Consider the following 17,208-nt stretch of genomic DNA (forward strand, 5'->3'; position numbering starts at 1 on the left):
TATGTGCGACAGTGACATTCAATTGGCTGACATACTTCTCAGTTTTAGGGTAATTCTTCACACTCATGAAAGGAAAACGTAGGGCGTATGGTTCAAACGGCTCTGTGCACTATGGGTCTTAACATATGAGGTCATCAGTGCCCTAGAACTTAGGACTACTTAAACCTAAGTAACCTAAGGGCATCTCACACATCCATGCTCGAGGCAGGATTCGAACCTGCGACCGTAGCGGTCGCGCGGTTCCAGACTGAAGCGCCTTGAATCGCTCGGCCACACCGGCCGGCCACGTAGGGCGTAACTAAGGGATTCCCGCGGGTAGAAATTCTAATCCATGGCTCACAGAACAGCTGCGTCCGCTCGATTATCGGCTTAATGATGACTTTTCAATTATTTTACAGATATCTTTGAATGCTGTATAATCCAACTGAATCATAAACCTGTAACTCGATATGAAATTTATAAGCACTCACATTTTTGTGGAGCTGGTACAACGTTGTGAATTTACGTTGCTAAGAGGGGTGTGCCTTACTAATGATTAATCTAATCGGTCCCGAAAGACATCAAGGCCATGTTGAGAGTCAGCAAGAAGGAGAGTTTTGAAGAAAAACTGTTGGTAAAATCCAAGAAAGCAATCACTCAGAAGATTGTTCTATATCAGGCGAAAAATTGATGAAAAGCAAATCAAAACAATACCAATGACGAGCAGAATAAAGAAGGAGAAAGCATTTTTACAAACATGGTTCATTATTAATTGTATATGTAGCGCTTCTGGTTCATTAATCTGTTAACAGTTTTGTTGCCGGTAAAAATGATGGTGTGCTTCGTTTTGTGTTGCTTTTACGTGCAAATGTTTGTAAGTTTCAGCTTGCATAACCAAAGTATTCGGAAAAGCCTCTTGCCTGCTAAGTATAAATAAGTAACCAGCACCAAGCACAGGGTTTTGTTATATCTTAGGGCACCATTTTATACGCTACTAACCCCCTGCACGTTCTCCGCCATCAATACTGGCATATGTTTCATCTTAACAAGATTAAAATACACGGCTTCCATTAAAACTGCAAAACCAGGAGGGATAGAAAATAGCGACATTTAACGTGTACAGGATGGTAGGAACAATACAAGATTAAATTTATACGTGACTTCAGGGCATAAAAGACGCTAAATTTAGTACACATAGCCCTCACACGTTGCAGCAATGGCAGCTTGAAATGGCACTCTAGATTACTTGTATACACTGTCTTGTCACATTAATGTGATCTGAGTGACCCAAGTATCGCAGTGTGAGGACTGCAGAAAGAGAATCAACGAGTTTCTGGGAGGTATCAACAGGGATGTGGAACCATGCTGATTTCAGTGCCATGGTCAGCTGCGATAGGTTTTTCGGTCCAGGATCCATGGCACAAACAGCCCGATCGTGGTGGTCCCACGGATTCTCGATTATGTTTAGATCCGGGGGATTTCGTGGCCAGAGGAGTACGGTAAAAAGATCCTGGTGCTCTTCGAACCACTCAAGTATACTGCGAGCTGTGTCACACGTCCGTTGTCTTGTGGGCAGACCCCATCCATGGAACCCAAGGATAAACGCTTTTTTGTGTCGATCAACCGTGGCGAGATCACCCAGGGAATGCTGAAAGGTATGTGCTAAGGTCTGATTAGGGTAGATCCAGAAAATAAATTCGATAGATGCCAACCGCAAGGTGGAATGAGTATAATATGAGTAGGAGGATCTTTGATGGTTAAGGGAGCCGGGGGTGTGCAGTAAAAAACTCGGTAAATAGAGATGGGGCCCCTCCACGCCCGCACCAACGTGGTGACCAAACCAAAAGTTTTACTGTCACCTCCGTAAACATGTTAGTTATCTAGTAAGTGGATCACAGGATGCTGGGCTGTGATGTTGTCCGTGCGTCTGGGTAAGACTACGCATTAACACGGTCCATCAGGTGATAGATAGTGGACGAAACGCGAGTGAGGGTAGCGATTTGAAGAGCAGAGGGAAAAAAGTGCCATGGCTCGTGCCGCGGGAAAAAAAAAACCTCTGCGACAGTGGGATGGGTAGTAAGAGCAGTAGTGGCTTACTAGCTGCGATAGCTCATGCAAGGTTGGATTTGTTAGTATAGGTATCATGCATCATTACCGTGACAAGCGATGGCGCTTTGTCCCAGTTGCTGCAGCTCCTACATTCCTGGAACAATCAAGATCGTTATACAGTAGTGGGAGATCGGTCATAGATCATCTCACTGTGTGGGGGATGTGTGGAGCTTGTTTGCATGCAGCGTACGGTACGGCTTCCCTGTGTGGTGCCAGTTATTCGGCAGTGTATTTCAGCTGGAAATCCAGTAAATGCGTCTGATTAACAGGGGCTCGCCTGTGCCGTTATGTTTGCGTATGCTTGGCCATAGATGTTATGTCCTTGCAAGTATGTCTTTTGGTCTTTTATGTTTCCATCTATGGTTGTGGTCGTAGTTCCCCAGATTCAGAATAAACGGGTTCTGCGAATGTCTGGAGTTTCTGTATAGTCTTGTGAGCTAGGTGCCCGGAGAGAGCAGACGTGTGGTGACAGCCTTAAGGTAGGATTGGCGCTACGCATTTTCCAGGTTGTACACTGAGCAAACTTTAGCGCGTTAATGGGAGAAGCTATAAAATGATTTCAAAATGGTTTTTGTTAGGTAATGTTCAGAGTTAGGATTTTCATGTCCAAGTTTTGACGCAATAAGCGTTTGGTAAAATTTTTTGTAAGAGTGCTTCGCGCTGCAAAAATGTTGGAAATGGTAGTTTTTGTAAATAACTTAAATTTTTAACTATATATATATATATATATATATATATATATATATATATATATATATATATATATATATATATAGTCAGAACAACGTTGAGTTTAAATCTAACATCCTGATTCATAATCGACATCCTTTGCTTGTATTGAATATGATAATATGAAGATGAGTAGTAAAGTAAAGTTACCCACCAAATGAAAGAACGTAAAGGAAATGAGGCCTCTATGCAATATATTTGTGCAGTTCATGGTTTAAAATCGATTTTGGTATAACTTAACTTATCAGAGCAAAGTTATTTCAAATAACTAATTTTATGCCATTGCACAACTGGCAATATTCAAGTCAAGATATAATTTCATTAAGTAAACATATGGCCAAAATTTAATTTTTCAGTACCACCTTAATGCCATTGCACAGACGGCATTATTCTCTTAAACTTGATTGATGAGTCAAATACATGTTTCATTACTGGCAAAATGGAGGAGTGCACGAAACAAGTTTGCAAACGCAGCCAGATGCAGATTTGTTGAATAATTATTTTGGAACTTTTTTTATCTTTGATACTTTCACTAATTAAAAAGGAAACAATTTTGGGTTAGATACTTTCACTTTTAAAGATAATTTTGGACATGGTACTTTCAATATGACAAAAATGTTTCTCACACTATAACGCTCCCTCCTGGTTGCAAAGTACTTACTTTCAGACGTTTTGCGCCGCACACGCCAATGGGCACTGCCCGATGGAGCAGAAAACGCGAATGATCCGAAAAGGGCACCTGTCACCAATCACTTGACGTCCAATTGCGGTACTGGTGTGCAAATTCCATTCTTCGTCGCCGATGGACAGCAGTCAGCATGGGTGCGTGAGACAGGCATCTGCTGCGGAGACCGAACGAAGTGGCGCAGTGGTTAGCACACTGGACTCGCATTCGGGAGGACGACGGTTCAATCCCATCTCCGGCCATCCTGATTTAGGTTTTCCGTGATTTCCCTAAATCGCTACAGGCAAATGCCGGGATGGTTCCTTTGAAAGGGCACGGCCGATTTCCTTCCCCATCCTTCCCTCACCCGAGCTTGCGCTCCGTCTCTAATGACCTCGTTGTCGACGGGACGTTAAACACTAATCTCCTTCCTTTCCTCCTTCTGCTGCGGAGGTCCATTCGCAGCAACGTCCGCTGAACGGTCGCTGAGGAGCCATTGTTGGTAGCCCCTTGGTTCATCTGGGCGGTTCGACGGTAGATGTCTCCGCATCCGTCATTCACACCTGTCATCCATGGCAGACAATGCACCACAGTTGCCTCGGCGCCGGTTTAGGATAACGCCATTTTGCCATACACGGCAAGCTTTAACCATGCCGAACAGTTTACAAACTCAGCAGTTTCGAAAATGATTGCACCCTTGGCTCAAAAGCACATGATCATGCCGTTTCGGACGTCAGATAAATCGCCCCGTTTAAGCATTACGTATTCCGCATTCCCCCGAAACGCGTAATATTCCCTCCACTGCTAGTGCTGCCACCTGCCGTCTGTGAGTGGTTACTGCACATTGACGTCGGACATAGGCGATGGTTGCATAAATATAACTGGACCATGTGTAAGTAGATGAGATTTTGCTGTTGGAATGTATCGTAAAGTTTATGGCAAGGGAATCCTCTTCAAACGTAGCAAAAAACGGGAAAGTGTCACGGCGTAAAGTCAAGCGCCGACACGCCGGTCGAGAATGAAAGAGAAGAGATGGCTGTGAGAAGAGGTCAGCCAGCAAGCTGACTGACCCCTCTCCAGGACGACAACGCAACAGCAGCGACCCCCATGTGAAGAGGACATAAGCGCCGCGACCGACTGGTGACGGTCCACTTCAATAGCAGTTTCCCCATTAGGCACCTGGATAGCAGCGTCAATCCTAGTCACTTCGCTTGTACTCACTATGTAGCACAGACCTGGGATTGTATATGCTGAAGAAGATCGAGTATTTCTTATCTGCCGTTTGCATGCGACACATCTGTGTGATTGTCAAAGTTAAGTATTGTGATTTTTTTATTGTAATAAAACTCATTGATATGACTTGTTTGGTTGTTTGTCTAGCGAAGTGAGTATGCAGGTTTCCTAGACACTACACAAAGCACAATTATTTTCATTTTCTGCTGACTTAGCAATAATAATGATTTCTTTTCATCCAACAAAGGCAAACTTATCGATTTTTACCGCCAAAATACAGAAGTTATCCACGCCAGAATGGTCACTATTGGTTGACGACCTCCTTGGTGACTATTAACCATGTGAGTAAGTAGTACGCATACAAAGGAAATAACTTTGTTTGAAGTTAATCGAACTTCGTGAAAAAGATGTTGGCCGGACTTTCAAATTGTAAGGAATTACCGATAGAATGCTTATGGTACTCGATTATTGTGTCACCAAACAAGTCGCTCCCAGCTGAAATAAATTGTCCAAAAATCATTTACTTCATGCAATAGATCATTTTACAAATTAAAGCACATTTGGATATAAATTGTCCATTTATAATTAGAGACCGTCACATTTGTTTCCTGCCGCTGCCAAGAGAAAAAGAAGGAGAACACGAAGTATAACTTTTTTTTACATACGTGAGATAACTGCGTTCATAGAACAAATATTAGCACGATGTCAGCAGTTTGGGTGAGTCTTCAGAATGCGGTGACTTCTTTACAACTATAGATCTTCACTGTTCATTTATCGCAGCTGAAGTTTACAAACACTTCAATAGCGGCACAAGAGCCTATTTTCCTACTTTTCATAAAAAGAATGCTTTATACTCGTTTCAGTTCTTATGACTGATTTTGGAGAGACAGAGTAGATATCACCTAGTTGCACATTATAACTGATTGTATAACGCTCGTGGTAAAAGACTTAATAGACTGAAAAGTGTTGGCTGATGTTCGAACATGGATTTGCTAAACAAATGTTGTTAATACGCCGATGAAGCGGTAAGTAGTCACGCGCCTCAGGACAGGTTGCTTTCATTTCAGGCGGCTCGTCAGCTACGGGTAACGTGAAACAACTGTATGTTCGTGTCAATGTTGTGGCGCGCGATGGTTAATTCTGTACCATTTGAAAGTGAAGCCTTAACCAACTTTATAAAATGTAATTTTCTTTGTGTACCAACGGCCGTGTCGCAGTGGTAACAGCGGTTCCCGTCATATAACCGAAGTTAAGCGCTGTCGGGCTGGGCTAGCACTTGCATGGGTGACCATCCGGCCTGTCGAGCGCTGTTGGCAAGCGGGGTGCACTCAGCCCTTGAGAGACAAACTGAGAAGCAGCGGCTCCGGTCTCGTAAACTGACATACGGCCGGGAGAGCGGTGTGCTGACCACATGCCCCTCCATATCTGCATCCCGTGACGCCAAAGGGCTGAGGATGACACGGCGGCCGGTCGGTTCCGTTGGACCTTCATGCCCTGTTCGGGAGTAGTTTTCCTTGTGTGCACACTAACTATTTAGACAGTTATTCGTCACCAAGGAGGCCATCACCCATTATTGATCATATTGCCTTGTCTTTAACTTCTATGTTTTGGCAGTAAAAATTGAAAAGAACTAGAATCAAGAAGAAATCAATGTTATTATAAAGTCAGCAGAAAAAGAATATAATTATGCTTTCCCATTTTTACCACCTTTGAAGTGGACACATTTAAGATACATTCCAACACAAAATCTCATCTACTTGCGTAGGATGTCTGTCCTAACCGTTAGTTTCGCCTCTGCAGTGCGTACCTGGAGTCAGCACAGTCAAACAGCGCTGATCACGTCTTTTCGAGCGCTGCCCAAAGTCGACTGAAAGCGTCCGGTTGTTTACCGTTATAAACAAAACTGATTTGTAAAGCGCCATTTTACTTGCCCATTCGATAGAGAGGTCCCACATTAATCCAGTGCGACATTCGTTTTGTCAGTACGTATTAACAGGGACAGTAAAATTCCAACAATAGCCACTATTCCAGCATGACAACACCACCCTGACCAGCGCTGATTGCTACCGCCAAGCATATAGCGCTACTTGAGTCGCTGCTGGGTTGCTGTTTATTGTGCGTATTTTACTGTCCCTGTTAATACATATCGACAAAATGAATACTGGACTAGACTAATTTCGTAGCCGACCGGAGTGGACGAGCGGTTCTAGGAGCTACAGTCTGGAACCACGCGACCGCTACGGTCGCATGCGCGAATCCTGCCTCGGGCATGGATGTGTGTGATGTCATTAGGTTAATTAGGTATAAGTAGTTCTAAGTTCTAGGGGACTGATGACCTCAGCAATTAAGTCCCATAGTGCTCAGAGCCATTTGAACCATTTTTTAATTTCGTAGCTCCCTATATACTGAGATGACAAATCTCATGGAATACCTTTTGCCCGGCGTAGAGCTATCACCCTATGTGAGATGGACTGAACAAGTCGTTGAAAGTCTCATGTAGAAATACTGTGCCACGCTGCCTGTACAGCCGTCCATAATGGCGAAAGTGTTGCCGGTGCAAGATTTTGTGCACGAACCGACCTCTCAATTATGCCGGGCGATTTTGGTGGCCAGATCATTCGCTCTAATGCTTCAAACCAGTCGCGAACAGTTGTGGCCAAGTGACGTGGTGCATTGCCATCCATAAATATTCCGTCGTTGTTGGGAACATGAAATCCATGAATGGCTGCAAATGCTCTCCACGTAACCGAACGTAACCATTTCCAGTCAATGATCGGTTCAGTTGGACAAGAAGACCGAGTCCATTCCATGCAAACATAGCCTACACCGTTACGGAGCTACCATCAGCTTACACAGCGCCTTCTTGACAACTTGGGTTCCTGGTTTCGTCGGGTCTGCGCCACAATCGATCATGTGCTCTTATCAACTGAAATCGCGACTCATCTGACGAGGCTACGGTTTTCCAATCGTCTAGAGACTAACCAATATGGTCACGAACCCAGGAGAGGCGCTGCAGGCGATGTCGTTGTGTTAGCGCGGGAACTCTCGTTGATCGTCTGTCCTAACAGATACGTTCGTCGTACGTCACACGTTGATCTCTGCGGTTATTTGACGCAGCGTTACTTGTCTAGTACCACTGACAACTCCACGCAAACGCCGCTGCTCTCGGTCGTTAAGAGAAGGCCGCCGGCTACTTCGTTGTCCTTGGTGAGAGGTAGGGCCTAAAATTTGGTATTCTCGGCACAGTGTTGACGCTGTGGATCTCGGAATACTGAATTCAACGATTTCCGAAACAGAATGTCCCATGAGTATAGCTCCAACTACCATTCAGCGTTCAAAGTCTGTTAATTCCCTTTTCACACGTATCACCTGTGTACAAATGAGAGCTCTGTCAATGAACTGCCTTTTTATACCCCGTGTATGCGATACTGTATATGTGCATACCGCTATCCCATGACTAACGTAGTGTAGAAAGGCACGTAATATTCCCATTTAAAAATAATTTTGTTTGTAATGGGAAACAAACAGATTCTTTCTTGAAAGACATCATGTTTACGCCAGTGACTGTTAAACTTTTTATTTCCACTATTGCAGTTTCGGCCTTAGGCCATTATGAAATGCAGATGTTTTGGCTTTAAGCCATGTCTACTTTATACAAGCTGACACATTTATGTGTAGTTGTCATTTGTTGTTGTCAGCTTGTATTTTAAAATAAATCCAGCATTTTGTATGTTTTTCAATACATTTGTGAGTGCCGGCCGAAGTGGCCGTGCGGTTAAAGGCGCTGCAGTCTGGAACCGCAAGACCGCTACGGTCGCAGGTTCGAATCCTGCCTCGGGCATGGATGTTTGTGATGTCCTTAGGTTAGTTAGGTTTAACTAGTTCTAAGTTCTAGGGGACTAATGACCTCAGCAGTTGAGTCCCATAGTGCTCAGAGCCAGCCAACATTTGTGAGTATGCTTTGGCTTGGAGACATGAAGGGAGCGCTCTAGCCAATCACAGGGCTCGTGAATGGGGAGACTGGATGGAAGTGCGAGAAGAGCATCGATTCGAGAGAGGACAAGGGAGTGCGGAGCAGTGTGGCATGAGGGACAGTCGCACAGGACACGGAGAGTCTGGGACATTACGCCGCGACGGACGCACGGTCACGGCAGAGACTTGGAGAGTGTGGAGCGGTTTGCGCTCGGTCGCGGCAGATAGAAATACTTGGGGCTGACAACTTGTGCACTTGTCAGATTTCCGTGGCTTCTACAGTGAAGACGTAGTGTATGTTTAGAAGTGAATATCTCACGAGTTATGTTCTTGTTCATAACTAATTACGTGCAGTAGGAATCTATTGTTTCCCTGTTATTCCACTTATATTTTATTTTCTTGCTGGACCATCGACACCAATAAGTGCTCGCAGACATATACCTTATTTTCAAAAGTACTTCTATTATCGTACTCATCATTTAAAGTCGTTAAGATAGAACCTGCAGATTTTATTTAATTACAATCTTTCATTTATAAATTTCTACGTTACATTCACAATTGTTGAGTGATAGGAACCTATGACCAATCGATTCATGTGTATATTCATATTGTATACTGTAGACTCAGCAGTATTTGGCTTGTAACGCGGCAACTACGTATCCCAGCCCCTAGACAACGAAACCAGCCAAAACTTTTAATATTTCAACTTTGAGTCAGAGGGTACGTAGTTGAGGGCCACCGCCACAAAACACACCATCATTTCATTTTATTTGAAAGTCCGCAGCCTATAGTGTTTTTGTCAGTATAGCAGAATGTAAGAGAGAGTTATCGTGGAATGGCATTATTTCGCACAGTCTTCCTGGTTGTTGTTCTTGGAGTGCATCTGCAAAACATCTCAGTCGTTGGCAATAAATGTCAGCAATGATGCTTACACCCCAGGGAAGCCATTCGTAATCATCAGACTGTCGCTGTTACGCCAAATACTCAACATTATCTTTTGCGGATGCGGACAGACTTTTGTACGGGCAGTCACTGGGCTCACACCATTTCTTTCTTTGGGCAAGCAGTAAAGGAAAGAAAAGACAAATTCGGAGTAGGAATGGAGAAGAAATAAAAACTTTGAGGTTCGCCAGTGACATTGTAATTCTGTCAGAGACAGCAAAGGACCTGGAAGAGCAGTTGAACGGAATGGACAGTGTCTTGAAAGGAGGATATAAGATGAACATCAACAAAAGCAAAACGAGGATATCGGAACGTAGTCGAATTAAATCGGGTGATGCTGGAGGAATTAGATTAGGAAATGAGACACTTAAAGTAGTAAAGGAGTTTTGCTATTTGGGGAGCAAAATAAGTGATGATGGTCGAAGTAGAGAGGATATAAAATGTAGACTGGGAAATGGCAAGGACAGAGTTTCTGAAGAAGAGAAATTTGCTAACATCGAGTATATATTTAAGTGTCAGGAAGTCGTTTCTCAAAGTATTTGTATGGAGTGTAGCCATGTATGGAAGTGAAAAGTGGACGATTAATAGTTTAGACACGAAGAGAGTAGAAGCTTTCGAAATGTGGTGCTACAGAAGAATGCCGAAAATTAGATGGGTAGATCACATAACTAATGAGGAGGTATTGAATAGAATTGGGGAGAAGAGGAGTTTGTGGCACAACTTGACTAGAAGAAGGGATCGGTTGGTAGAGCATATTCTGAGGCATCAACGGATCACCAATTTGGAGGGCAGCGTGGAGGGTAAAAATCGTAGAGGGAGACCAAGATATGAATACACTAAACAGATTCAGAAGGATGTCGGTTGCGGTAGGTACTTGGAGATGAAGAAGCTTGCACAGGATAGAGTAGCATGGAGAGGTGCATCAAACCAGTCTCTGGACTGAAGACCACAACAACAACAGCATAAAAGACAAGTCTCTGGTTACCAGTAACGATACAGGATAGCAATGGTCAGTGTTGGTCATGAGACAATGGATTACGAGCAAGGAGAGGTACACATGTGTCCAGCCGCTGATTTTTGTGATTTTGGCTTATAGCATGCGGTATCCAAACACTCGGTGTTAGAACCTTCCCCAATGAATGCAAATGTCACGCGACAGTGTAATGATTACAGTTCATCACATTTTCTAGTTCTCGACTACACTGGCATGGGTAGTTGTACGTTAATGCGTTTAAACATTCTTCGTCAAACATTGAATGTCTTCCTGAACGCAGAGAGTCGCTAATGTCAAAACGTTCCTCCTTCAAAGGAGAAAACCATTTTCTTGCCGTGCTCTGTCCAGTGACATTATCCCCATACACGGCGCAAATGCAGTTGACTACATCCGCCGCTGTCACACTTCTACTGAAAAACAGTAGAATATATCGGAAACCTTCCAATTTCTCCCACTTGGCACTCCAGTTTCTAGCGTCCACAACTGCAGTCACTATCTCCAAATGACAAAATGACGATGTGTGAACTCAAATAGCAGCAGTGAACTAGAAACAAAAAAAGAGGAGTCGATAAATAAACCCATAGCAACCGGAATATCAACATGCAAAATAAAAACGCTCCGAAATCATGCACCAACCTAATACAAGAAATGTAAAAGCAATAATCATGTCCATTATAACTATCCGAGCTGTTATGCCGTGGTCGGTTGATGAATACTGTGTCAATTCCCAACGTTTCGTCTCCGACTGCGGGAGACATCTTCAAGGGGATCCGTAGCTCGATGGAAGGTCCAACACACTCACTGGCTGTGTTGGACCTTCCATCGAGCTACGGACCCCCTTGTCTCCCGCAGTCGGAGACGAAACTTTGGGAATTGACACAGAATTCATCAACCGACCACGGCATAACAGCCCGGATAATTATAATGGACATGACATTTCCGGCCGTGAAACTCTACATTTTAGTAAAAGCAATAATGTTTCTTAATATATAGTCTGTGGGGGCTGGGGATACGTTATTACCTTTTTATTAACTTTAATATTCGTGCATTCGTCACGCTTACATTTGAATCGCCATTTCATTGCTTATAAATACGAAAATTACGGACCATTTCGCTATGCCATATTCTTTCTGACGGCGGACAGCGGTAACACGGTTGGATGTGGACGGCGCGAAGGCCAAATTCCGACGCAGTGTGGCAGCGTCACAGACAGTGATACTATTTAGTCCCCCGGTGGGCGGAAGCCAATTACAGCGGCGAATTGCGTTTGCAGCACAGCGCGAGCCGACGCAGGGAAAAATGCGTGCGTGTCACTGGGCGGCGGACTCGGCGCCGTAAATCCGACTGTGCGTCCATTAGCATAAACGAGAAGCACGTCAGAGGCGCAGCGCCGGACCGCGCGCTAAAAGCGGAGTCCGTCCGCGCGCCGTAGACCTTCATCCACGAACGGCCCTGGCCGCGTGACGTCACAGCGGGCGGCGTCCCGCCCGGGCCGGCCGCTGCCGGTCGTCTCGTCTTGCCGACACACGAGTTTTCGTGGTCCCATTACGTAACGGACGCCGTGGGCTGTCTCTCGTTTGTCGCTGTTCTGCGAAACGATTTTCTCTGCCAGATATACCAATTCGGGTTCAAGAAAGGGGAATCACCAAGAAATGCAATTTATTCTTCAGCGTATGAGGCACTTAAAATACTAACACGAATTCTTTACAGACGAATGGAAAAACTGGTAGAAGCCGACCTCGGGATTCCGTAGAAATGTTGCAACACGAGAGGCAATACTGACGCTACGACTTATCTTAGAAAATACATTAAGGAAAGGCAAAGCTACGTTTCTAGCATTTGTAGACTTAGAGAAAGCTTTTGACAATGTTGACTTGAATACTCTCTTTCAAATTCTAAAGGTGGCAGGGGTAAAATACAGGGAGCGAAAGGCTATTTACAATTTGTACAGAAACCAGATCGCAGTTATAAGAGTCGAGGGGCACGAAAGGGAAGCAGTGGTTCGGAAGGGAGTGAGACAGGGTTGTAGCCTATCCCCGACCTTATTCAATCTTTATATTGAACCAGCAGTAAAGGAAAGATAAGAAAAATTCGGAGTTGGAATCAAAATCCATGGAGAAGAAATAAAAACTTTGACGTTTGCCGATGTCATTGTAATTCTGTCAGAGACAGCAAAGGACCTGGAAGATCAGCTGAACGGAATGGACCGTGTGTTGAAAGGAGGATATAAGATGAACATCAACAAACGCAAAACGAGAATAATGGAATGTAGTCGAATTAAATCGGATGATGCTGCGGGAATTAGATTAGGAAATGAGACGCTTAAATGGCTCTGAGCACTATGGGACTCAACTGCTGAGGTCATTAGTCCCCTAGAACTTAGAACTAGTTAAACCTAACTAACCTAAGGACATCACAAACATCCATGCCCGAGGCAGGATTCGAACCTGCGACCGTAGCGGTCTTGCGGTTCCAGACTGCAGCGCCTTTAACCGCACGGCCACTTCGGCCGGCGAGACGCTTAAAGTAGTAAAGGAGTTTTGCTATTTGGGCACCAAATAACTGATGATGGTCGAAGTAGAGAGGATATAAAATGTAAACTAGCAAGGAAAGCGTTTCTGAAGAAGAGAAGTTTGCCAACGTCGAGAATAGATTTAAGTGTCAGGATGTCGTTTCTGAAAGTATTTGTATGGAGTGTAGCCATGTATGGAAGTGAAACATGGACGATAAATAGTTTGGACAAGAAGAGAATAGAAGCTTTCGAAATGTGGTGCTACAGAAGAATGCTGAAGATTAGATGGGTAGATCACATAACTAATGAAGAGGTATTGAGTAGGATTGGGGAGAAGAGGAGTTTGTTCAAATGGTTCAAATGGCTCAGAGCACTATGGGACTTAACATCTTAGGTCATACGTCCCCTAGAACTTAGAACTACTTAAACCTAACTAACCTAAGGACATCACACACATCCATGCCCGAGGCAGGATTCGAACCTGCGACCGTAGCAGTCCCGCGGTTCCGAACTGCAGCGCCAGAACCTCACGGCCACCGCGGCCGGCAGAGGAGTTTGTGGCACAACTTGACTAGAAGAAAGGATCGGTTGGTAGGACATGTTCTGAGGCATCAAGGGATCACCAATTTAGTATTGGACGGCAGCGTGGAAGGTAAAAATCGTAGAGCGAGACCAAGAGAGGAATACATTACACAGATTCAGAAGGATATAGGCTGCAGTAGGTACTGGGAGATGAAGATGCTTGCACAGGATAGAGTAGCATGGAGAGCTGCATCAAACCAGTCTCAGGACTGAAGACCACAACAACATGAGGCACTTATCAGGGGAACTCGTAAAGTTCTAATTAAAAAATCTCGCAAAAAAAATGTTACGTAACGCAATTTTTTGTTTTTGTTTTTTTGTTTGCAGGTAGACGAAACTCCTCTCCGTCCGAACAGGCATTGGAAGGCCCAGCTGTAACGATCGACCGCCGTGTCATCCACAGCTGATAGTCGTCACTGGGTTCGGATATGGAGGGGCATGTGGTCAGCACACAGCTCTCGCGGCCGTTGTCGGCTTTCGTCACCGGCGCCAGTAGTTCTGAGCCCAAGTAGCTCTTCAATTGCCTCCCATGGGCTTAGTGCATCCCATTTGCCAACAAGCGCTCGGCAGACCCAGACGGTGATCCATCTAAGTGCTAGCCAAGCTCGACAGCGCTTTACCTCGGTGATCTGACGGGAACCGGTGTTACCACTGTGGCAAGGCCGTTGGCTTGCAGGTGTACTGCCTGAGACGAAAAAAAAGTGAATCGCGCAGAAGACGTAGTCGGAAGAAGTCCACGTAACTTGTACACATATATCTACACCATCAACGAGTATGTAAATGATTGGAGTCGCAATTCTATAAAGGGAGAACAAAAAGTTTCCTTTCGAAGATCGCAACGTCCATAATCGGTATGCCAATCAGGCAAATCACCGTGAGCATTGAGACAATCCACTCACCGACGCACTAGATTGAAGATACCCGTTTGGTAAAAAATGGTTCAAATGGCTCTGAGCACTATGGGATTTAACATCTGATGTCATCAGTCCCCTAGAACTTAGAACTACTTAAACCTAACTAACCTAAGGACATCACATACATCCATGCCCGAGGCAGGATTCGAACCTGCGACCGTAGCAGTCGCACGGTTCCGGACTGCGCGCTTAGAACCGCGAGACCACCGCGGCCGGCTTTAATAGCACTACAGTACAATTACCGTATTGGCCCCTAAACGAAAAGCCGCTAGCTGATAAACCAATGACTTTATTTTACGTGTTTAGAACAGAATCCATGTTCAGACTGTCAGCAAACCAGAAATACATAGAAAGTAAGAGAAAATATAGGTATTCAAACAATGTACAACGGTATGAAAATGTTAGTGTCGTTTAAATTAGACGGCCGAAACACACACTGCGAACATCCTTGTGATCACACATACTAAGACAGCATGTAACAAACAAAACTGTCGTGGAGGGCTTCCTAAAAATGGTTCAAATGGCTCTGAGCACTATGAGACTTAACTTCTGAGGTCATCAGTCCCCTAGAACTTAGAACTACTTAAACCTAACTAGCCTAAGGACATCACACACATCCATGCCCGAGGCATGATTCGAACCTGCGACCGTAGCGGTCGCGCGGTTCCAGACTGTAGCGCCTAGAACCGCTCGGCCACTCCGGCCGGCGGAGGGCTTACTGACTAGCTACAGCGCGATAGCCAGGAAAACAATTGAAGTCAGCAGAGGATGGTGATGAATAGAAAAATAGTGCCGTTTACCGACAAAAGCAGAGTTTTGTTTTCTGTTTCATGTGAAATATCTACTGCTGTCCAAAATTAAAGCAATGAAACCTGGTTGGTAGGTACACAGAGAGCGCACAGGATAAGGTTGCAATTGTGGGTTGAACCGTAAACAGTTACTGTGAGATGCACAATCAAACACACAACTTTATTTTCCTAAGAACTACTTATTTACACATTGCTTTAAAAGATCACAATTAGACGATACGGCTGAAGGCCTGGCTTAGGAATCAAAAGCAATTAAAAATAGAAAGTAAAAAATTTTTTTTAAGAAAACATGCAATTGAAAACAATTAGCGGTTGCAGGCCTACAAAACACGTCCGAAGGACAACTGTAATTAAAACACATTAATAAACAATTTTTTCTAACGAAGAGATTTTCTTTTAAACTTACAACAGAACGGCTGAAAGCCTAATTAAAGAAATTTTAACTTATTGCTTGGCTGAAGGCCACAAACAAATTTGAAATAACGGCTGAAGGCCTGAACAGCAAACAATTTAAAATAAACCCCTTCCTTCTTATAAAAAAATTTCCTTTAAAGAATACACACGGCTGAAGGCCTTATTCAAAGGGGTTCACGTAAATCCTCGGCTGAAGGCCACACATAACACATCGAACAACTAACGGCTTAGGGCCTGGGCTACAAACAATTTAAAATAGAACAAATTTTAAGGAATTTTTTTTAGATAAAATCAATCTTCAACATATTAATTTAACACAGCTGAAGGCCTTTATGTAAAATTAAAAAAAAACTGAAATAGTACACAGCCGAAGGCCTCACACAATACCTCAAACTAAAATGAAAATCACAGTCTAAAACAAACACAAGAAGTGGTGCTCAGAAGTGTTCCAAGGGTCGGCCTGAGAAGGTAGCTCAAACGTAAGGTGAGGTGAGACAGGCAGCCAAGAGTTGAAGTTAAATAATCGGTTGGCACCCCAAATTAGGCATGGCCCAAGGACCGACCAACAATTTAACCAATTCCCTTCCGTCCGACCAACGGCACAACGTAGGAAAATATCGGCCGAGGACGAGGCTACCAACAGCACTACGTCTTCAGAAATTGGCGTCTAAAAACAGCCAAGGGAACAATAACCACTCTAAGTAAAATATGAACCAAACAACTTATAAGGCTGTCGAACTACATGCCGTGCCGGACAGCATCAACATGACAAAGAAAAGCACACTGCTGGAAAACTGTGCTAACGACCAGGGCAGGTAACTAGGGTGTTTACGGCCACAGGGCAGAAAATACCGCTGGTGTACTTCACTAGCAAGTAACAGTCAATTTAATAATTAATCTCAATATAGGAAGACGGCTGCAAGATTTCGCATACTCCAGCACATCATAGGTTGCTGCTAGCCCGAACGGCCCAGGGAACAACAACCCGCAAATGAATGAAGAGGTCACAATAGTTGAGGTTTTATAACAGGTTAACTGACCACTCAACTTCAGCGTCCAGGTTCAGTAGGCAACGAACTTTGTTGCTCTCACAGTTAGTGCCTCACGATCCGACAGCGCGTGCACGCCGCCAGCAGTCCCAGCCTGGCCTTGCGCTGCAGAGACTTCCTCGCTGCTCCGTCCCAACCGACTGACCACACACACACCACCACCACCACCACCACCCGGTAATAATAGTGGTCACACCAAAGATAGTACGACAGTATCGATAAGCGCTGCTGCTGCCACTCAAGGAGGCAAGCCAGCAACTTCGTTACGCCAGTAAGTAAGGAGGAAACAAGACGCCACTGGATGTG

This window comes from Schistocerca nitens, chromosome 1 (assembly GCF_023898315.1).
Source record: "Schistocerca nitens isolate TAMUIC-IGC-003100 chromosome 1, iqSchNite1.1, whole genome shotgun sequence".
In the NCBI taxonomy this organism is placed as follows: Eukaryota; Metazoa; Arthropoda; class Insecta; order Orthoptera; family Acrididae; genus Schistocerca; species Schistocerca nitens.